The sequence below is a fragment of the Myxine glutinosa genome, chromosome 7 (assembly GCF_964187855.1).
Source record: "Myxine glutinosa chromosome 7, kmMyxGlut1.1, whole genome shotgun sequence".
In the NCBI taxonomy this organism is placed as follows: domain Eukaryota; kingdom Metazoa; phylum Chordata; class Myxini; order Myxiniformes; family Myxinidae; genus Myxine; species Myxine glutinosa.
The window spans coordinates 32,386,165-32,410,549 of record NC_136267.1 but is presented as its reverse complement, the minus strand read 5'-3'; the positions used below and the strand labels follow the sequence as shown (position 1 = coordinate 32,410,549).

Here is a 24,385-nt window from a genome sequence, read left to right as displayed (position 1 = left end):
TTGAGGCTTTGTTTTTCTCTCAGCGGTCCGTCGTTTGTGCTCCAATAACTTTCGTTCTCTGTTTTCCCAGTCTTTTCACCCCATAGCCTACTTCCTTGTGTAAATCTCAACTCAAAAAAAACAAAAAAAAACATTTCCTTCTCTGTTCTTATTCCTTGTTCTCATTCGTTTATTCATTCTTATTCGTTCGTTCGTTCTTCGACCACGTGTTTCTCCCCCATTTCCCCAGATAGTTTTCACTGTTATTAACCTTCAATGTTTACACTTTCCCCTCAAGTTCTGTATTCCATCATTTATTATAACACCTTTTTCTTCTTCTTCTTTAAAAGGCTGCTTTCGACTTGCTCACCAAATCTATTCATCCCCAAAAAAAATTCCATCTCCTATAGTGCCTTTTTTCTACATTCCCTAAACTCTCCTGCACTCCATCCTCCATCCAGCGTCCTTAAACGTATTTTTAACTCGAAGGTCACAAGAAACTCATTTTGCAATAAATGTTTGTTTCCCATTAATCGTACACTCTCTAAAATCCAATCTCACCCCTCCCCCTCCAAATCTTCCCCATCACCCATCCCTTTCAAATCTTCCCCCTTTCCCCTTCCCTCCTAATCCTCCCCATCACCCATCCCTTTAAAATCTCCCCCCTCGCCCCCTCAACTTCCCCCTCGCCCCTCCCCTCCTACACTCTTCCCTCACCCCTCCCCTCCAAATCTCCGCCATATCCCATCCCTTTCAAATCCCTCCCCTTGTCCCTTCCCTCCCAAACTCCCCCCCTCACCCCTCCCCTTAAAATCTCCCCACCCTCATTTCTTCTCAATTTTCCCCCTCTCACTCCCTCTCCTCAAAGCGTCCTCCCCGCTTCTTCCCCCTTCCAACTCTCACCTCCATCTCCCCAAACCTTCTGCCTCGCTCTTCCCCCTCCTCAAATAACACCTCATTGTGCCTCACCCAATCACCATCAAACCTTTTGTCCACCCCATCCTTCCCTTTCTCCGAGCTATTCTGAAATCTCTGACACACCTTCAACTGCTCTCCCTACCTCTTCCACCTCTTCCACTTCTTACCCTACCCCTCCCCCCCCGTTCTGGATCCGATGCTCCCCCTTCCTCTTCATAAACGGTATGGACCTCAAACATCCGGGGCCTTCGTTCAAACTCAACTGATCTCTCCATACAGGTTGCTTCTGTCAAACCAGACGTGATCTGCTTAACAGAAACTTTCCTCCTTCATGATGTCTCTGATTCCTTAGTATCTCTCCCGGGTTACTCCCTCCTCTGGTATGATAGACCTGAGCCTCGTCCTGGAGGTGGGGTTGCTATCTTTATCAAAAACTCTTCCTCACTCGCCCTGCACTGCACTCTCTCCACCTCACCCCCAGGAATACCTCTGGCTACGGCTTCCCCTTCGCTCCCACCTCTTGTTCCTATGTGTGTTGTACCGTCCACCAAACAGTGATGACTCCATCTACATCTCGCTGTCTGATAAGATGGACCAACTTCTATCTACTCATCCCAACTCTCTCTTCCTCATATGTGGTGATTTCAATTGTCACCATGCCAGTTGGCTGGGTGTGGGTACCTCTCTCACCAGCCATGGCTCCTCAACAAAGGACTTCTGCGACTCACTGGGACTGACACAATCTGTCAATTTCCCGACCCGGATCTCAGTCAACGGAGCATCTTCTCTTCTGGACTTGGTTATGACTAACTTCCCTGAAAATCTCTGCTGCTCTTCTTCTGCTCCAATCGGATCATCTGATCATGTCCTTGTTAAAGTGGACATCTCTCTGACTATTCTCAGGGAGCCTGCTCAGCGTCGATGAGTCTGGCATTTCACTCAGGCCAACTGGCACGGTCTTCAAGCAGCCATCAATCATCTGGACTGGTCTCCCATCTCTACCACCTCTGACATCAACTCATCCTGGGAATTCTTCCAAAGTAAATTGCTCTCTCTCATGCACAGATTTATCCCATCTCGTCTTCAGTTGTCATACCCTTCCTCCCGTCCATGGTACATGGATTCTTGTGGTGAGGCTGTTGCCCAGAAACAACTTGCCTTCGTCTCCTGGAAAGCAAATCCAACGGAAGGAAATCTCATTTCCTTTCACAAAGCCCGAAACAAGTGTGTGTCCACCCTCAGGAGAGCCAGGAAACAATATCTCTCCGTTCTCAAGACCGAACTCTCTTATCTGTCTCCCTCTTCCAAATCCTGGTGGCGTCTGGTCAAATCTGTTTCTGGTGTTTGTTCCCCCTCCATCCCCTCCCTTACCTCAAACGGCTTCACAGCTGACTCCGCACGTGAAAAAGCTGAATGCCTAAACTCTGTGTTTGCCTCTAAATCTTGTGTCCCAAACCCATCCCTCTCTGTACCCACCATACCCAGTCGTACCCAGCTGCTCCTGGACTCCGTGTCCTTTCCTCCTGACAAGGTGGAAAAGTTTCTGTCAACCCTCGACTCTGATTCTGCAACTGGACCTGATGGCATCAGCCCACGGGTCCTAAAATCCTGTTCTTCCGCTCTTTCACTCCCTCTCTCTGTTCTCTTCGCCCTCTCTTTTGCTCAAGGTCAACTGCCATCTGCTTGGAAATCAGCCAACATCACCGTTTTGCACACAAAAGGTGCAAAAACAGATCCTAGCAACTACAGACCAATCAGCCTTCTCCCAATTATCAGCAAAGTCATGGAATCCATCATTGCTTCGGATATGAAATCTTTCCTCTTCTCCAATGGCTTGATCTCTGATCATCAATTTGGTTTCAGACCAGGTCACTCTACTCTGGACATGCTGCTTCTGCTGTCTCAACAATGGATGGAGGTCCTCAATGCCAAACAGGAAATTAGAGCCGTCTCCCTCGACATATCACGTGCCTTCGATACGGTCTGGCACCCCGCTCTGCTCACCAAACTCTCCTCCTTTGGTATCCATGGAAATCTCCACGCATGGCTGGCGGACTTCCTCTCTAGTCGTCGTCAACGTGTGGCCCTGAATGGGTTTCTCTCATCTCCTCTTCCTGTTCAGGCTGGAGTTCCCCAAGGCAGTGTTCTGGGCCCTGTGCTTTTTCTGGTCTTTATCAATGATCTCTCTGACTCTCTTGAAAATCCTCTCTATCTCTTTGCTGATGTCTCCACTCTCTGCCGCTCCATTCCTCATCCCTCAGATCGGCAGTCTGCAGCCTCCTCACTCTCTGCAGACCTGGACAAAATCACAGACTGGGCAAACAAGTGGAACATGTCTTTCGATCCTGACAAATCTCACACTCTTACGATGTCTCTCCGAAAAGACCGACTGGATAACCCTCCCATCTACTTTCTGAATAATCCTCTCCAAGAAGTTCTGTCACTCAAGCTTTTGGGTCTCACTATCTGCCATGATCTTTCCTGGGAAAACCACATTTCCAAGCTGGCCTCCAAAGCCAGTCGCCGACTGGGCATCCTCCGTCGTGCGAAGTCCTTCCTTGGCACACCTGAGCTCCTCACCACATACAAGGCTTTCATCCGCAGCTCAATGGAGTACTGCTCTCCCATCTGGGCTGGTGCTCCTGCCTCACACCTAGCTCGTCTTCACGCTGTTGAAACCAAAGCGTTCAGAATCATTGGAATCTCCCGCGATGACGCTATCTCCGAGGGCCTTTCACTTAATCACCGCAGGCAGGTTGGTGGTCTTTCCGTCTTCTACCGACTCCTCTCCGGCCTTTCTCCCCCAGCTCTCTCTGGGCTCTGTCCCCCAAATATTCCTGCAGGTCGCACAAGATCTGCCTGCAACCCTCTTATGGTTAAACTGCCAAAATCAAGACTCTCTGCTCACCTTCACTCCTTCATTCCTCTTTTCTCCCGCCTCTGGAACAAACTCCCTCACTCTCTTCAATCCCACTCCTCCCTCCAGGTCTTTAAAACGGCTGTTCACCACCATCTCTTATCTTCCCCAATCCAAAACCTTGATCTTTTCTACCCCCGCTAATTTCACCCCAAATCCACTTTTTTGAGGTGACTTTTGACTTCTTTCCTGGAAGTCCTTGGTGTCCTTGCGTTTTATACCTATCCTGCCTCCCCCCAGGCCCTCTCCCTCCAAAAACATTTCCCGATGTCCCTGCTCTCAAATGTTGTGTTTGTGTGCTTCCTCCCCTTCTCTCCCCATCTTGTCGACCGCTCCCCTTTTTTATACTTTGTTTGCTTGTTTGTTTGATTTGTTTGTTTGATAAATTTTAGCTCTTTCACGAGCCTCGACTCTGGTCACAAAAAAAACAAAAAAAACCAGGTTGGTAAATGGAAATGGAGCAATTAATGAATGGATGTGTGATTTTGATATGAAAGTTCTTGTTTGATTAGAGGACATTCACATGGAACTGACTATACAATCAAGATGGGAACCGGATCTGGTGTTGTTCATGGAAAATTGGATCAAGCGACTAAAGAGACAACAGAACAGGAACATATGGCACATGCAGGAGTCTGGAAAAGGTAACAATTATAATTGACATTTCATATTTTGGTGTTTTGTGGTTTTGGCAATGAGGATCACAAACGTTTGGATGTAGTATAAGTTATCACAACATCTATATATAACTGTAAGCCTGCTGTTCAAATCGAGTCCACCATAGTTAATGGATAAGTCTTCGATATAATCACCCCATAGTATTATAACAATTATTCAAACAAAAATGTTACACACTGAAAAAGCATCTTTCTTATATCCACAAAAATATCCCACGTACGATGGAAGACTCAAGCTTGAGTGGGAAATCAACATCACCGACAACAAGAGGATCTAAAAGGAAATGGCAGTGGTGGGATTCGAACCCACGTCTCCAAAGAGACTGGAGCCTAAATCCAGCGCCTTAGACCACTTGGCCACACTACCAGGCACGTCTTAGGTGGCGGGATTGTTATAGTACCTTGGGTGTGTTCCATTACCAATCAGCATGTGGAGCGCTCACCAAACTGCTTAAGCACTGAAGCAAGCACTCCATTGAAACGGTTGATAAGGAACGGCTGGCTTGGCAAGCGATAGCAAGCTGATTGGTAATGGACCACATCTCTTGTCTTGGCTGATTGGTAATGGACTGCACCCTTTGTCTTGGCTGATTGGTAATGGACCGTGAGCCCATTATAAGAAGAAAGACCATTAGCATCTACCTGAAGAAGGAAGCCCAACCTGATGAAGAAACAGAATAAACTGAGTCTTCTCCAGCACCATCTTCATAATTTCAAGCAAGCAGGGGCTGGTTTGACAAATTTAAAATTAGACAAGTCAGGAGATGACGATGGTTCACGAGCGAGCGGTATTCAATGACAAAGGATGGACTATAACCAAAACAGGCCCGGAGAGGCCAGGCCTGGAAATGTCAAAATGAAGGTTAGTGACCTTGAAATGAGATAGAGAATAATGTATAATCAGTTATGAGGTTAGTTAGCTACACAATACCGAAAATTCGGTGAAAAATGAAATGAAAAAATAATAAATAAATAAAAAATAGAAGAAAAAAATGAAAAAATTAAAAATCGAGCTCCATGGGGCTAGCTAGCCACATGACATTGGCCGAACCAAATACTGAAACCCCTGTCGGATTCCACCAAACCCCTCGGAGAAGATGTAGCCTGAACTCGATTACCCCCTGAAAAGACACTTTTTGGGTGTGGCTCCGCCCACAATGGGCGCAATACGCCCACTCTAGGCAGGACACAACTAGATCATGATATCAACCTCCCACCCAAGTTTCATCAAGATCGGATATCATCGGGTAGTGATGCTGCGGACAGACAGACACACACACACAGAGACAGACAGACACACACACACACACATGACGAATATAGTGGTCACTTGATAACTCGTGAATCAATATAACCTCCGTAATGTCAGGCTGACTGGAGAGGCTGCTTCTGCTGATGTAGAAGCAGATCTTAATACCCAAAAGAGGTTCAGAAGCTGATAGAGGAGAAGGCAAAGGAAGTTCCGATGACACAATTCTCTAGGCCAACTTCAACAGCTACCAGCAGCAAATCAACACCATCCACCAGGAAATCATCACCCAAACCTCCAACAACCACCTCACAATAATGTGTTATTTTGCAATAATATAATACTATCATGATACTAACACTTATTTTAATGTATATTTAATAATGCTGTACCATTCCATACAAGGAAACATGTAAAAAAAGCAAGAAAGGCTGTTTTTGGGTCAGTTTTTTGGGAGCCTGGAACGTATCCCCAATTTCCCCCATATGCTTAATGATTCCTCCAACGCGAATTCCTCCAACACAAGGTTATCCCAGAACGTATCCCTCGCATTGGAGGAAGTTTTACTGCATGGAAGACTCAAACTTGAGTGGGAAATCAACATCACCGACAACAAGAGGATCGAAAGAAAGGAAATGGCAGTGGTGGGATTCGAACCCACGTCTCCAAGGAGACTGGAGCCTAAATCCAGCGCCTTAGACCACTCGGCCACACTACCAGGCACTTCCTATGTGGTGGGATTGTTATAGTACCTTGGGTGTGTTCCATTACCAATCAGCCAAGACAATGGGTGTGGTCCATTACCAATCAGCATGTTGAGCGCTCGCCAAACGGCTTAAGCACTGAAGCAAGCACTCCATTGAAACGGTTGATAAGGAACGGCTGGCTTGGCAAGCGATAGCAAGCTGAATGGTAATGGACTACACCCTTTGTCTTGGCTGATTGGTAATAGACCACACCCTTTGTCTTGCCTGATTGGTAATGGGCCACACCCCTTGTCTTTCCTGATTGGTAATGGGCCACACCCCTTGTCTTTCCTGATTGGTAATGGTCCACACCCTTTGTCTTGGCTGATTGGTAATGGGCCACACCCCTTGTCTTTCCTGATTGGTAATGGTCCACACCCTTTGTCTTGGCTGATTGGTAATGGACCACAACCCTTGTCTTTCCTGATTGGTAATGGGCCACACCCTTTGTCTTGGCTGATTGGTAATGGGCCACACCCCTTGTCTTGGCTGATTGGTAATGGGCCACACCCCTTGTCTTGGCTGATTGGTAATGGGCCACACCCTTTGTCTTGGCTGATAGGTAATGGACCACACCCCTTGTCTTGGCTGATAGATAATGGACCACACCCCTTGTCTTGGCTGATAGGTAATGGACCACACCCCTTGTCTTGGCTGCTCGGTAATGGACCACACCCCTTGTCTTGGCTGATTGGTAATGGACCACAACCCTTGTCTTGGCTGATTGGTAATGGGCCACACCCTTTGTCTTGGCTGATTGGTAATGGGCCACACCCTTTGTCTTGGTACACTGCTATCATTGTTGAAATTCACAAAACTTCTGAGGATGAAAGTTACTCAATGTGGAGTTATTCCAGATATTGCACTTTGTGGTAGATTCTTTCACCTCATTCAGAATGATCTCCAGATTCTGAAACGGATTTTGTTTATAAAAGGATTTCTTGAATGCGGAATGACATATTGCATGGCTATCGCATGGTGGTGAAAGGTGTGGGTCGCCGGATCATCTGGAACCATCTGCTGATGACATCACGGCTGTGGCAATCCCACCGACGGTGCTCTCAATCGGGAGATCATCTGTCATTTTTAATAACTTGCTACTTTGTAACTGGACAACTGAAACGACTGCTGTGTAACTTTCAAAAAGTTCTCAGATTCCACCCGATTTGGCCTGGCATATGTGCACAGATATGTGGAGCAATTGTGGGTTTTGACGTATGAGTATGAAACTTGCCAAAGTTATCCATTATGACCCCAACAACATTTTCAGATGTGGAGCCACCCAGAAAAAGTCATATTTCATCCATGGCAGCCATTTTTAAAATGGCTACCAAAACGAATTTCTAAGTTTAGGAATTGTTCCTGAGTTTGCATTTAAATAAAGTTAGAGATGTCAATTTATCATAATATCGTCCCAGAATATTAGCATATTGTATGTAAGATGGAGTCTGGAAAATGGGTTGGTCCACCAGTCGGCAGCAAAAGCATGGAGTCAGCAAAGTGAAATATTTTCACCATTGTTGTCATGATTTGTAAACATATTCCCCTTAAATTGTCAATTATGCTGCCTTCTGAAAGTTATGACCTTGTTGATCACGTTCATCCAGTGCAATAAAGCAGGCTAACAGAGCCACTGAATTCAACAACGGCAACTTCACAGTTCACAAGACAAGAAGAGAGTTCTCATCCATGGCTTTTGACCAGGCTCATGAGCAAAATAATGCCGCTGTGAAAAGTGCTAGTGGAGCTATTGGCTTCACTCAGAGTCCCAAGGCACTCGGACGCTGGATGGTGGCAAGCCTCGAACTGGTGAAGATGACTGCAGAATTTGAGGCATCATCGAGGGAATGCACGAAAGGATGACCCAAGAAACATGTCACCACAAGCAGACGAAGTGTTCCCAAGTGTTATTTCCTCAGCATGTCAAAAGTCTGGTTGAAGCGTTTGAAGAAATGGGTTATACATTCCTGGAGGAGAGCAATGACCTATTGAGATTGGACACAAAAGACATCATCGACCCTTATGTGGTTTTGTCCTCTCGCCAGGGTGAGGAGATACGGCAACAACAGTATCAGGCCTTCATGGATGATCGACTTCTGGTACAATGAACAATTTCTGATCAACACCCATAGATGTCAAGCACACAGCCATGCAATCTCTAGTCACACATTGGCAGTAGATTGGGCCATACCGAAGAGCTCAGTGACTTTCAACGTGGCACCGTCATAGGATGCCACCTTTACAGTCATTTTGTCAAATTTCTGCCCTGCTAGAGCTGCCCCAGTCAACTGTAAGTGCTGTTTTTGTGAAGTGGAAACGTCTTGGAGCAACAACAGCTCAACCGCCAAGTAGTCGGCTACACAAACTCACAGAATGGCACCACTGAGTGCTGAAGCGCATAGTGCGTAAAAATAGTCTGCCCTCAGTTGCATCACTCACCACTGAATTCCAAATTGCCTCTGGAAGCAATGTCAGCACAACAACTGCTTGTCGGGAGCTTCATGAAATGGGTTTCCATGGCCGAGCAGCCGCACACAAGCTTAAGATCACCATGTGCAATGCCAAGCGTTGGCTGGAGTGGTGTAAAGCTCGCCGCCATTGGACTCTGGAGCAGTGGAAACGAGTTATCTGGAGTGATGAATCACGCTTCACCACCTGGTAGTCCAGCAGACGAATCTGGGTTTGGCGGGTGCCAGGAGAACGCCACCTGCCCGAATGCATTCTCCCAACTGCCGTTCTCAGATCTCCCACAGGTGTTCAATGGGATTTTGATCTGGACTCATTGCTGGCCACTTCAGAAAGTCCAGCGTTTTGTCTTGAACCATTCCTGGGTGCTTTTTGAAGTGTGTTTGGGGTCATTGCCCTGCTACAAGACCCATGACCTTCGACAAAGACCCAGCTTTCTGACACTGGGTTGAACATTGCACTCCAAAATGCCTTGGTAATCTTCTTATTTCATGATGCCATGCACATGTAGCCTGTGGGACCAATCATTATTCCCCGTCAGAGATAATTATATTGGTTCCGCCCATTTTCGCTTTATAAGCTACCTGTGCAGGGATATCAGGAGACTACTATTGCTCAGGTCCTCTGTGATAGCACTTCCTGGTTGTCCCAGCTAGGGTGCTGTGCTTAGTTGCATCTGCTCAAAAAGTGTATTTCTGAGTTTTTGTAATCTCCAATGAATTCCTGGCTGTCCAGTGGGTGTGTGCATGTAACCGGCACATGAAGGCAGAGGTACAGTGAAGTGTTTCCACCGTGTTCTGGGTAACCCCTGATCTCTTGTGAAAAGAATATTTGTTCAGTGCTGTCAGCTGCTGTTCTTTTGATAGTTTTTATTACTTGGCTGCTTTTTGCCTTTTGGGATATTCTCGAGTTTAATAAAGTATTGTATTGTGCGCTCCTACCAAACTTTCAAATAAATTCCATTAATTTGAAATCTCTGTTTGTTCAGTTAATTGAACACTTACCTTTGGGGAATTGCCTTCAAATTACTTATTTGGGGTCTCCCACCCCATATTTGGGAGTGGTGTAGTCTGTAAACAAACTACCAGGAGCCCTGGACTCCCCTGGGTGCCACACACACATTCAGGGCACCCAGAGTCAGAGGCAGCACAGCAACCCCAAAACATCACTGAACCTCCATGTTTGACTGTCGGGAAGGTGTTCTTTTCTTTGAAGGCTCTATTTTGGTTTCTGGAAACATAGCGATGATGTGCTTTACCCAAAAGCTCTAATTTGGTCTCATCTGTCCACAGGACATTCTCCCAGGATTTTGGCTTGTTCAATTCAATGTGTGTTTTGGAAAACTCCAGTCGGGCTTTATGTCTCTCTCAGCAGTGCGGTCCTCCTGGGTCTCCTACCATCGAACCCCCTTTCATTGAGTTGGCGACGGATGGTGCGAGTTGAAACTGTCGTACCTTGTGTCTGAAGGTCAGCTTGAATCTGTTTGGAAGTTGATTGAGGTGCTTTCTCCACCATTCCAACAATCATTCGCTGCAATCTTCGATCAAGTTCTCTTGTGGCCACGTCCAGGGAGGTTGGCGACAGTGCCATGGGCCTTAAACTTCCTGTTAACATTGCGTATGGTGGACACAGGAACATCAATGCCTCTGGAGATGGACTTGTAGCCTTGAGATTGTCCATGCTTGGCTACAATCTTGTATCTGACCTCCTCAAACAATTCTCTGTTTTTCTTTCTTTTCTCCATGCTCATTGTGGTACACACAGTGACACAAAACAGCAGAATGACTCATTTTCTCTATTCAAACTGGTTGAATGAGTGATGTGAATTGCAGGTGCCTGCAATATACAACACAGGTGAGTTCAATGCCAAAATAAAGGAGAATCACCTGCTTGAAATCGAATTATGTCTAACAACTTCTAAAAGGTGCTAATAATATTGTACGGGTCATTTTAGGATTTTTGTCTGGAATAAGCTAACATTTAGTATTTTTTTTATTGAGCTTTTTTTTGGTTTTGTTCCACTGAAAACCAAAGAAATACATGTGCGGATACCAAAAGGCTTTTTAAAACAAAAAAAAATTCTGGAAGAAATGGTGCATTATTTGAAAAAAGTGCATGGTGCCAAAATTTTTCGCCAAGACAAAGTGCTTTTTTTTTGTGTGTGTGTACAAGATCGAGGCTCGTGAAAGAGCTAACATTAATCACACAAAAAGTCAAACCGACACATAAAACACAAAATAAGGGGAGAGGTAGACAAGATGGGGAGAGAGGGGGAAGGACACAAACATTTGAGAGCAGGGATGGTGCGACGGTGGTTTGGTTTTTGTCGGTTGTCCCGACAGGGACGGTGGTTTCCCACATATGTTTAATAAATAAACTCCTCCAAGCAAAAGTAATAAGAAGTTGTTTTTTTTAAAGTGCTTCACGTGTCAACATCGGGTTGGTAAATGGAAATGGATCAATTAATGAATGGATGTGTGATTTTGATATGAAGGTTCTTGTTTGATTCGGGGACATTCACATGGAACTGACGATACAATCAAGATGGGAACCGGATCTGGTGTTCATGGAAATTTGGATCAAGCGACTAAAGAGCCAATAGAACAGGAATATATGGCACATGCAGGAGTCTGGAAAAGGTAACAATTATAATATTGACATTTCATATTTTGGTGTTTTGTGGCTTTGACAATAAAAATCGCAAACGTTTGGATGTTTTGGCTCTATATATATATATGAAGGAGCTGCGCTCCAAGGCGAGTCGAAAGAATTGACGCGACCAAAGACGGAATTCGTCCGAGTTGCTTTATTGAAACAAAACAGCTCAGGTATTCTGACAAGCCGGTTTTTCGTGCAGCAATATATATACACATTTATGCCCGGGCGTTTGCCCGGGAAAACCGAGACCGGGCATGCCCGGGTGTCAAGGGCGAGTCCTGGAAAGGCGAGTCTGGACATGCCCGGGCATCCTGGACGCAGCCTGGCAAGTCGAGGCTGGGCGTGCCCGGGCGAGCCCTGGAAAGGCGAGAGCGGGCATGCCCGGACGCTCTGGGCGAGCCCTGGAAAGGCGAGTCTGGACATGCCCGGGCGTCCTGGACGCGGCCTGGCAAGTCGAGGCTGGGCGTGCCAGGGCGCTCTGGGCGAGCCCTGGAAAGGCGAGAGCGAGCATGCCCGGGAAAGACGAGACCGGGCGTGCCCGGGAGGTTCGGGCGTGCCCGGGAGGTTCGGGCGTGCCCGGGAACAGCGAGTCCGGGCATGCCCAGGAGAGGGGCGTCTGGGTCCGTCCGGACGAGCCCGGCATGGCGATCGCGCCCTGGCCGCATCCTGGCAGGTGCAAGGCGATTGTGTACATTCAGCGGGAACCGCTACACACGCCCCTCCAGAATCGACCTGCACCGGCAGGGTCAATTTAAGGGGGGTCCGGATGACCCGGCCGAAGTGACCCCTGGAGGGTCGTGGGGGGGGGGGGGTCCGATCCGGTGGTGGGTGGTCGAGCGGGGGGAACTGTAGACGGGGGGCGGCCTCGCCGCGGAGGAAGGGCCAACCGTGGTGGTCGGTCGACGTCCACGTGCGCCGGTTTGAGGCGGTCCACAGAGATCCGGTCCGACTGGCCGTCGACGTCGACGACGAAGGACTTGTCGCCCCGTCGCATGGCGGCCGGAGTGGCCCCCGGTGCGCGTCATAACGCACAAAGACATACTCCGCTGTGCGACGCGCCGGGGGGACGTAGGACTGGGGGCCACCGTGGCCGGACGTTGGCACGGGGGCAAATCGGCGGGCGGCCTCCTGGAGGTCCGAGCGCTGGTGTGCGGCGGACCAGGGACTGTTAGCGTCGGGCACGAACTCGCCCGGGACGCGGAGCGGCTGGACGTAGATGAGCTCGGCGGCGGACGCCCGGAGGTCCTCCTTGGGGGCCGTGCGGAGGCCCAAAAGGACCCACGGCAGCCGGTCGGTCCAACCATCGTCCTGAAGGCCGGCCATGAGTGCGGCCTTCATGGAGCGGTGAAACCGCTCGCACAACCCGTTGGCTTGGGGGTGGTAGGCCATGGTGCGGTGCAGCATGACCCCCAATGAGCGGGCGACCGCGCCCCAAAGTTCGGACGTGAACTGTGGGCTGCGGTCGGACGAGATGTCCGCCGGTGCGCCAAAGCGTGCGACCCAGGTGGCGATGAACGCCTGCGCCACGTCGGCGGTGGTGGCGGAGGTGAGGGGCATGGCCACCGGCCACCTGGTGGTCCTGTCCACCATGGTGAGCAGGTGGGTGAACCCCCGCGATGGGGGCAGGGGACCCACCAGGTCCACGTGGACGTGGTCGAAACACCGTGCAGGCACGGTGAAAGGTGCTAGCGGGGCCTGGGTGTGGCGGTGGATCTTGGCCCGCTGGCAGGCCGTGCAGGCATTGGCCCAGTCGCGGACGTTCCGTCGAAGGCCGTGCCAGACGAAACGCGCCGACACCAGCTTCTGAGAAGCTTTCCGGCCCGGGTGAGAAAGGCCGTGGATGGAGGCGAAGATGCGGCGCTGCCAGGAAACGGGCACGATGGGGCGAGGCTGGCCCTGGGAGACGTCGCAGAGCAGGACGGTGCCCGCGAAGGGGATGTCGGCCAGGCGGAGGCCCGTGTCCGCCGCCCGGAGGGCCTGCACCGAGGTGTCGGTGGTCTGGTCGGCCGCCATGAGCGCGAAGTCCACGCCGAGGTGGACCGCGTTCGCGCTGGCCTGAGAAAGACAGTCGGCCACGGCGTTGTCTTTGGCGGCGACGTGCCGGATGTCCGTGGTGAATTCCGACACGGCGGAGAGGTGGCGCTGCTGGTGGGCCGACCACGGCTCCGTGACTTTGGCCATTGCGTAGACCAACGGCTTGTGGTCGCCGAAAGCCGTGAACGGGCGGCCCTCCAGGAGGTGTCGGAAATGGCGAACGGCCAGGAATAGACCGAGCAGCTCGCGGTCGAACGTGCTGTATTTTAACTCGTTCGGCCGGAGCTGCCGGCTGAAAAAAGCGAGTGGCTGACAAACCCCGTCTACCCGTTGTTCATGGACGGTGCCCACCGCGTAGTTGGAGGCATCCGTAGTGAGGGCGATGGGCGCGTTGAGCACCGGGTGAGCCAGCAGCATTGCGTCGGCGAGGGCCCGTTTTGCGCCCGCGAAGGCCGCGTCCATGGCGTCGGCCCAAACGATGTCATGCTTGGCCGGCTTGCCCCGGAGGGCCTCGTAAAGGGGCCGCATGAGCTGAGCAGCACGGGGCACGAATCGGTGATAAAAATTCACCATGCCGAGGAACTCTTGTAGGGCCTTGATGGAACGGGGACGCGGGAACGTGGTGATGGCCTCGACCTTGGTCGGCAGCGGCACCGCCCCGGGCTTGGTGATGCGGTGGCCCAAAAAGTCAACGGTCGTCGTGCCGAAGTGGCATTTGGCCGGGTTGACAATTAAGCCGTGCTCGCTGAGGCGACCGAACAGTGTTCGGAGGTGGAGGAGGTGCTCGGCGCGGTACGTGCTGGCGACGAGGATGTCGTCCAGATAGACGAAAAGAAATGGCAGGTCGCGCAGCACGCCGTCCATTAAGCGCTGGAACGCCTGGGCCGCGTTCTTGAGGCCAAACGGCATCCTCAAAAATTCGAACAGGCCGAACGGCGTGATGACGGCCGTCTTCGGGACGTCGGCCGCCCGGACAGGTACCTGGTGGTATCCCGTATCAGGTCAATTTTGGAAAATATGACCCGTCCCGCCAAATGGGCGGAAAAGTCCTGGATGTGCGGGATCGGGTACCTGTCGGGGGTGGTAGCGTCATTGAGGCGGCGGTAGTCGCCACACGGGCGCCATCCGCCCCCTGGCTTTGGCACGATGTGCAGTGGTGAGGCCCATGCGCTATTGGAGCGCCGCACGATGCCGAGGTGCTCCAACGCGTCGAACTCGGCCTTTGCCACGGCAAGCTTGGCCGGGTCGAGGCGCCGGGCCCTGGCGTAGACCGGCGGGCCCGTAATGGGTATGTGGTGCTCGATCCCATGCCGGCACTGCGATGGCCGAAAACGTCGGCCGCGTGAGGGCCGAGAATTCCGCGAGCAGGCGAGCGAACTCGTTCGCCGTCGGGAGGGCGCACGCCAGTTCGGTCGGCGCGGAGCTGCTCATCGTGCACGCCAGGGAGCTGAAGGTCTCGGTGTTGACAAGGCGATGACGTTTGACGTCGACCAGCAGCCCGTGCGCGCAGAGGAAGTCGGCGCCCAGCAAAGCCATGGGGACGCAGTCGGTCACAAAGGTCCACTGAAAGCGCTGGCTGCCGAAGCAGAGGCTGACGTCGCGCGGGCCGAAAGTGCATATGGCCGAGCCATTAGCGGCGACCAAAGAGGGGCCGCAAACGGCGTCCCGCCTGTCCTGCTCGGAGGCGGGTATGACGCTCAGTTGGGCACCGGTGTCACAAAGGAAACGCTGCCCGGACGCTTTGTCCCGAATAAAAAGCAAGTTGCCCGAGTGGCCGGCACTCATGGCTGGGAATGAACGCCGGCCCGGCCGTTTCCCGATTTGCCGAAAGTGCACGGGGGTCGGCACGTCCGAGCCTTGTGTCCGAACCTGGCGTGGTAATAACACCACGCCTGGTCAGGTGGAGGCCCCGGCCGTCGTGTCGGAAGCGGTCGGCGCGGCGTGGCGGCTGCCAGTTGCACCGGCAGTTCGGCCTCCAACCGCGCAGGGCGCTCGGGCGTCGCCTCGGATGGCGGCGGGCTCCAGGTAGCCACGCCGATGTGTTGGCCCGCCGAGGAGATCTTATCGGCTTCCCTGGCGAGGGCGCGGGGATCGGTGATCGACGTGCCAGCCAGGGCGAGGCGTACCGGGTGAGGCGTACCGGGTGAGGCAGCTGGTGAAGGAACAGCTCGCGGAACAGAAAATCCGGAGAGTGCTCACCGAGCAACGAGAGCATATAGTCCATGCGCTCGGACAGGCGCGTGTCGCCGAGCTCGGGCAGGTCGAGCAGGCGCCGTGCGCGTGCCGCCGGTGAGAGGGCGAAAGCGTCGAGGAGGAGCATCTTCAGCGCGTCATACTTGTCGGCAGCCGGCGGGTGCTCGAGGAGGCTCAGAGCGCGGGCCGCGGTGGCGGAACCGAGCGCTGCCACGACGTGGTGGAAGCGGGTGTCGTCCACGGTGATGCCTCGCAGGGCGAACTGGGAGTCCGCCTGGGCGAACCAAACAGCCGCGTGAGCCTCCCAGAAGGTAGGCAGTTTAAGTCACTGCCGTGTCCATGTCGGTAGGTCACCAGTGAAGGAGCTGCGCTCCAACGCGAGTCGAAAGAATTGACGCGACCAAAGACGGAATTCGTCCGAGTTGCTTTATTTAAACAAAACAGCTCAGGTATTCTGACAAGCCCGTTTATCGGGCAGCAATATATATACACATTTATGCCCGGGCGTTTGCCCGGGAAAACCGAGACCGGGCATGCTCGGGTGTCAAGGGCGAGTCCTGGAAAGGCGAGGCTGGGCGTGCCCGAGCGCTCTGGGCGAGCCCTGGAAAGGCGAGAGCGGGCATGCCCGGACGCTCTGGGCGAGCCCTGGAAAGGCGAGTCTGGACATGCCCGGGCAAGTCGAGGCTGGGCGTGCCCGGGCGCTCTGGAAAGACGAGACCGGGCGGTTCGGGCGTGCCCGGGAACAGCGAGTCCGGGCATGTCCAGGAGAGGCGCGTCTGGGTCCGTCCGGACGAGCCCGGCATGGCGATCGCACCCTGGCCGCGTCCTGGCAGGTGCAAGGCGATTGTGTACATTCAGCGGGAACCGCTACATATATATATATATATATATATGTATACATATATACATATATATATATATATATATATATATATATATATATATATATATATATATATATATATATATATATATACATACATATATACACATACATATATACACATATATATATATACATATATACATATATACATATACATATATACATATATATATACATACATATATATATATATATATATATATACATACATATATACACATATATATATATATACATACATATATACATACATATATACACATATATATATATATACATACATATATACACATATATATATATATACATACATATATACACATATATATATATATACATACATATATACACATATATACACATATACATACATATATACACATATATACACATATATACACATATACACATATATACACATATATATATATATATATATATATATATATATATATATATATATATATATATATATATAGATATATATATATATAGATATATATATATATATATATATATCGGTTCCCGCTGAATGTACACAATCGCCTTGCACCTGCCCGGATGTTTGAGGTCCATACCGTTAATGAGGAGAGAGGGGGAGCATCGGGTGCAGGACAGGACAGGGGAGGGGAGGGGTAGGGTAAGATGAAGGATGAGAGGGGGAGGTAGGGAGAGCAGTTGATAGTGTGTCAGTGTCAGATTACAGAAGAGTTACAAGAAAGGGAAGGATGAAGAGGACGAAAGGTTTGATGGTGATGGGATGAGGCACAGTGAGGGGTTGTTTGAGTGGGGGTAGAGGAAAGTAGAAGGTTGGGGGAGGTGGAGGTATGAGATAGAAGGGAGACAAAGTGGGGAGGAGGCGGCTTTGAAGAGTTGTTCACGTTTCTGCATGAGAATCGCGACTTACAACAAAAAAACCGTGCACTTTTGTGTCAAACTGCTTCTATTTGGCAAACAAGATTGGTTTAGCACTAAAAAGGTTTCTTGTCAAATGTGTTATTTTGCTGTTTTCAAGCATAATACACACTATTTGATGAAATACACACGTTTCTGCGTGAGAATAGCGACTTGCATCCAAAAAAACGTGCACTTTTGTGGCAAAACTGCTTCTATTTGGCAAACAAGATTGGTTTACCATGAAAAAGGTTTCTTGTCAAATGTGTTATTTTGCTGTTTTCAAGCATAATACAAGCCATTCAACATGTAAAGGCCATCGTCCTTGGGTAGCGATCCTTTGACATTTCGCCATTTGGTGCACTCAACAATTCATTGTACAGCCCAAACGGCGAAGGCACATAGAACCAGTGCGCATATCATTCTATTTGCTCTTGCAGAGTTGTTTGCATTCTCCTGGAACCAGGAACTCACGCAAACTTGGTTACTCTTAAGGCACAGGTGCACCAATGCCGCAACAATTATCACAATATAATAGCAACTCCATGTCACCTAGCATCAAGAAATGTCCACCAAACCTAAGCCTTCCGTTCCGTCCGTTTGGAACAACTCGGTCAACTTGCCCCTACTCCAATACATACATGTGCAGCAAAACGCGTGAAGTCCTGCACCAATTCTAGTTCCCTTCAACCTTTACACAGTTATATATTTCCGAGGTTAAAAAATATAAATAACCCAACAAAAACGGCGCCTTTCATTGCTTTTTCATCGGTGGAAATGACCCAAACAGCCCTGACAATGTTGGTAGTCAAAGGAACCTCTGTTTGTTTGCCAAAGCAACATTTAATGAAACACTTGAAGTCACCATTTTTGAAGGACGAAAAAATGCCATGACAGGAAAAAAACCCTAACCCTAAAAGCCCCAAATAAATGAACAATGCAAAACAACAACAACAAAAATACCAACAAAGGCCAAGCGTCATCGCCTTTGAGACAAAGCACGAACTTTACAACGAATGTTGTCCACCGTCAACCCTTGACACCAGCACTTCTCCCTCAAGCCCTCATCGGCACGTAATACTTCGGCGACCTAAGGACACAACATACATTTAAGTAAATGCCAATATTACCTTACACCAAGGCAATGTCAAATCAGCCTCATGTCCATGGTGACTCAATATGCTTACCCTGGCTTTTTTAACCCGTTTTGACGCAATCTCATTGGCGAACACACATTTCAGATGGTCCACAATTTCCTTGGTGTAATCCAACTTCCTCCTTTGTCGAACCTTACAATGAGCACGCGGTAGACAAAGCATTAACATACGTCCCAATGCCAAGTCAAACAACCATTAAGAAAACGTGATGTCCATGTCCTACATCAACAAACACTTCTCTTGAAAATGTAAACTATGACGTTTGCATGGATGAAAACTTTCGCTTACAAAACCATACGCGGCCGACGACGATCGCCCACTCCGCAAAGGTTTCCTTCGGCCGGGCGTTCCAACAATTCCTGCTCCTTCTGAAGAAAAGAAATATCCACCCAAGGACAAATGTCAACTTCATTTAACTGCTAATGTCAGCCAATCGTTATGTCACCCATTCTCTCAAGCATATGCCATAAGGTCTTCCCATCCCCCAACCCCCTCACCTCCCCCAACCCCCCCCCCCCCCCAAAAAGAAGCACACACAACATTCCATTCAAAACGACAGCTAAAAATCAACTGAAAATGAAACTTGCGTGTACGCTGCAATTACGACCTTTCAACGTTTCATGAAACTAAATGACTCCCCCCACCTCCCAAGTCCTCGACATGTTGCCGTCCATGTTCATGTCCTTTTATGTCACCTCCTCCTCCATGCACGTGAAAGCAGGTACTTCTCTTTAAAAATGATTGACATGCAACCAAGTCACGGCAAACATGACAATTAAAGCATCCTCTCGCTTCCTCAAGCACATGATGTGCTGTGTATTCGTGGTCACACCTACAAAGCACTCGATGCCGTACAAGGTTCATCGTGCTGAACCAACTACCTGACGCCTTTACATAAAAGCACTCACACCCAATGCCCGTATGTCGACATCTCGTAGCACTAACAAACCAATTACTACGGCCATATCCGACGAAACATGTACTGCCCAATGGCGAACTCCACACCGTCAAGCACTTCAATCTCAGCATATGCACTTATTTATTCCATGAGACTTTGGCATTCCCCAGTGTGTACCCTGGTTTAGAATAGCTACACCATATCCCTGCGTGTCGTAAGAGGCGACGAAAAGGGTTGGCGTCAGGAAGGGCATCCGGCCATAAAACATTGCCTCAAAAAGGGAACCATGACAATTACAACTACATATGGGCAAGGTACAGCCCGAAGTACCCCGTGGGGGACCTTACTCCCTCTCGTCTAAACTAAAGGTGGGGAACCCGATCGAAGCAAGGGTGGAAATCGCTCTTTATGACAAAGTCTGATGCCCCACATGGAGATCGGTTTCTGAGGTTTAGGACGTGGAATGTAGTGACAATGACAGGGAGATCAGGAGAAGTGGTGGAAGTATGTCAGAAAAAAGAGTGGACATATGTTGTGTGCAGCAGACGAGATGGAAAGGAAGTGGTGTGAGAATGGTGAAGGCTAAGCAGGGACAAAAATACAAGTTTGTGTGGTAAGGGTGCCCGCAAGGCGTGCATGGTGTTAGTGTCATGTTTTCTGAGGAGTTTGTAGACAGTGTGGTGAGTGCGACTGGAGTGAGTGAAAGGTTGATTATGGTGAAAATGATGATTGGAAAGCTCTTGGTGAATGTCATCTCAGGATATGCTCCGCAGGTCGGTCGGAGCGATGAAGAGAAGGGCAAGTTCTGGTGTGCAATAGAGAAGCTGATGGAAAAGGTGAAAGATGAGGAAGTTGTTGTGGTAGGAGGAGACCTAAATGGACATGTGGGAAGGAGTATAGATGGTTTTGAGGGAGTTCATGGGGGTTACGGATATGGTGTGAGGAATGAAGGTGAAAGGATTTTGGACTTTGCTGATGGAGCTGGTTTGTTGATTTGTAATACTCAGTTCCAGAAAGCGGATAATAACCTTGTTACATACATGTCAGGTGGGTCGACGACAACCATTGACTACCCAATGGTGCGTAGGCGAGATGGGGGGCACCTCCGGGACACAAAGGTGATCCCGGGGGAGGAGGCTGTTTCACAGCACCACTTGGTTGTCTGTGACACAAGGGCAAGATTGGTTTCGCTGTAGACAAGATTGGTTTAGCATGAAAAAGGTTTCTTGTCAAATGTGTTATTTTTCTGTTTTCAAGCATAATGTCGTTTTCGTCGTTTGCGAAACACCTGGCCGCAAACGTGTTCCCCTAACCCAACCATGCTTGGGGAGGAGGCTGTTTCACAGCACCACTTGGTTGTCTGTGACAAGGGTGAAAGGTGCGAGGAGAGTTCGGCGGGTGAAGTACCAACCGAGAATGAAGGTGTGGAGGTTGAAAGAGGTGATGGTGAGGGAGGCATTAAAAGAGAGGCTGATTATGGTAGAGGATGATGTAGTTGATCTTGAAAGTGGTTGGAAGTCAATGAAAGTTTGTTGGGAGCCATTGGTGAGGTATGTGGATGGACAAAAGGACCACCGAGGCACGTGGAAACATGGTGGTGGGATGAAGTTGGAAAGAGGAATGACGAGACGAGGAAGAAGCTCAAGGAGTTGCAGAAGGTGAAGGGTATGGTACGGGGGCAGACAAGGCAGAGCATGAAAGTTGGAAGGCAGCCAAGAAGGCTGCAAAGGCGCAGGAGGCATGCAGGAAAATGTTCGGAGAACGCTTGGATTCCGAAGAGGGTCACAGAGCAGCATTCAAGATTGGAAGGCAGACAGCAAAAGAAAGGTGCGATGTGATGGGGGGCTGAGTTGCTTGAAGGATGAAGTGGGTCAAATTGTTGTGGACCCAGATGGAATTAAAGGAAGATGGAAGAGATATATGGAAATGCTGTTGAATGCAGAGAATGAATGCGATGGCAACATAGAGAGTAACCGAGTTTTATGACCGGCAGAGAAGTTAACTGAGAAGGAAGTTGAGGAAGCGATAAAAGCAATGAAGAGTAGAAAAGCGCGAGGGCCGACGGGATTGTGGGAGATAAGTTGAAGGCAGCAGGAAGTTGGGGTGTGAAGAGAATGACAGAGATCTGTAATGTGGTGGTGAAAGGCCGCATTACAGTGGATTGGGAACCGAGTACCCTCGTCCCTCTATACAAGGGGAAAGGTGACCCTCTGGACCATGGCTCGAATCGAGCGATAAAGTTATTGGAGCATGGAATGAAGGTATTGGAAAGGGTGTTGCAGAGGAGGATAAGGAAAAAAGTGAAGATCGTTGAAATGCAGTCTGGATTTATGCCAGGAAGAGGAATGCCAGACGCACTTTTTATTGTAAGGCAGTTGCAGGAGAAGTACATGGAGAAGAGGAAGAAGTTGTTTCTTGGGTTTGTTGATCTGGACAAAGCATTCGATAGGGTTCCATGCAAAACAGTAACATGGGCATTGAGGAGGTTATGAGTGGAGGAACGGTTGATCAGGGTAGTGATGGCGATGCACGAGAGCACGCGCACAGCTGCAAGGACGGACAGTAACAGTGGAGTTTGAGGTGAAGGTGGGAGTGCATCAGTGGTCAGTACTAAGTCCACTACTATTTGAAGCTGTGATGGAGGTGCTGGCACGGAATGTGATGGAGGGTATACCGTGGGAGTTGTTGTATGCAGATGATCTGGTGTTAATTGCAGAAAGTATGGATTGACTGAAGGAGAAGATGAACAAGTGGAAGGAATGTATGGAGACAAAAGGTCTGAAGGTGAATATCGGAAAGACGAAGGTGATGGCAAGTGGTAAAGCATGTGGTGAGGTGGAAAGAACTGGGAAGTGGCCGTGTGCTGTGTGCAGGAAGGGTGTCAGAGTGAAATCCATTCAATGCGCAATGCGCGCTGAGTGGGTTCATTAAAAATGTAGTGGTCTGAGAGGGTCATTAACCAGTGTGGCAGCTGCATTCAAATATAAGGTGTGCACAGAGGGAGCTGCAGATTGAGGAAATGTTGAGTTGGATCTTGGAGACGGCGTGAAGCTGGAAGGTGTGAAAACATTTTGCTACCGAGGAGAAATGCTGAATGGAGAAGGTGAATCAGACTCGGCAACAGTTACTGGAGTGAGATGTGCATGGAAGAAGTTTCGGGAACTGAGTGGTGTCCTGATGAGGAGGGGAGTGTCGTTGAAGCTGAAGGGAAAGGTCTATGCTGCATGTGTGAGAAGTGTTATGATTTATGGGAGCGAGACATGGGTAATCAACGTAGAGCAGCAACGAAGGCAGCAAAGGGTGGAAATGCGAATGGTTCGGTGGATGTGTGGTGTCGTTGCGAAAGAGGAAGGCAAATGATGAATTGCGAAAGATGATGGGAATAGAGCCTGTGATTGATGCTGTGAAGAGGAACAGGTCGAGATGGTTTGATCATGTGTTGAGGAAGGATGAAAGTGACTGGTTGAGAAGAATGATGGAAATGAATGTGGAAGGAAATAGACGACGGGGAAGACCGAGAAAGACTTGGCTAAAGGTGGTGGAAGAAGAAATACGGGCAAGGGCATTAACAAGGGTAGATCTGCAGAAAATAGGGCAAAATGGCAAAGATAGTCATGGGGCCCGCAAGGCTATCCCCCGCTCTAGCAGGAAAAATGGCCTTAAAATGCCTGTTGTTTTTGTTGTTGTTGTAGACACTTACCACGTTGACGACTGCTCCCAATGGCAGCACAAGCCCCTGCACCAGCAGCACTGGCCTCCTCATTGTCATCCTCTTCCTCCTCCTCGTCATTGTCCTGCTCCTCCTCGTCATCTTGCTCCTCCCTCATCAATGCCCTCCTCCTCCTCATGCTTCTGCTCCTGGTCGACTTCGTCCGTGTTGCACTCCTCATCCTCGTCCTACCCGTCGTTGTCGCCCTGCTCGTCGTCACCCTGCATGTCCCCCTCCGCCGATGTCGACGCCTCGGTCTCGTGGCCGACGACAGAACGCGCCTGCCTAGATGTGCCAAGCACTTGTTCGGTATCACGTCCTTCACAGGAAGACCAAGTAGTAAGACAACGATGCATCGATGAGCCTTCAGCATACAAACATGTCGTGGCACACAGTGCATTGCAATGCAAGTACAACAGGAAACACTAACTAATACTTTCAATCACTTACCATCCCGTCCATGCAGCACTTTCAGCCTCTTGGCAATGAACGTACAATGCCTTGCCACCGTCATTGCCATTTCCCTTGCCCGCAGCAAATACGGCAGTCGCGTGCTTTGGCACGACAACACGGCCTCCACGTCTGAACCGTCCTCGGACGAATTTCGCCCAGGTGAAGGCGCACCTGAGCCCCCAGAGATGCCCAAGGCGTTCCTTCGCCTTGGCCGGCCGAGCAACGCCACGGGCATCCCACCGACCCCTACTTTGTACGTGTGGCCCCGGTTGCACGGCTAACGTGCACTTGGCCAGGCTTCCTCCATGCACCCCCACACCCTAGCCATAAGCACCTGGTACCGCTCGTCCTTCACCTAACAACAAATGCAAACGTCAATGAAAATGGAGAACACATCCAATTGAATACAACCAAATTATTGCAAACATCCATGCATCCATCGATCCTTCCTGTTCGTCCATGCAAGCATACACTGAATACATGCCATCAATTTCACATGCACGTACGTAATCAACAAGAACAACTCACCATGAGGCCATGCGTCGCTTTAA

The 24,385-nt window shown here is 49.7% G+C and overlaps 2 non-coding genes across 2 annotated transcripts; both read right to left on the bottom strand.

The window, feature by feature from the left end:
• Positions 1 to 4,776: 4,776 nt before the first annotated feature.
• On the bottom strand, positions 4,777 to 4,858 carry TRNAL-UAG (transfer RNA leucine (anticodon UAG)). The gene has a single exon. It is a non-coding gene; the product is annotated as a tRNA-Leu (tRNA).
• Positions 4,859 to 6,376: 1,518 nt separating this feature from the next.
• TRNAL-UAG (transfer RNA leucine (anticodon UAG)) lies at positions 6,377 to 6,458 on the bottom strand. The gene has a single exon. It is a non-coding gene; the product is annotated as a tRNA-Leu (tRNA).
• Between the last annotated feature and the right edge of the window lie 17,927 nt (positions 6,459 to 24,385).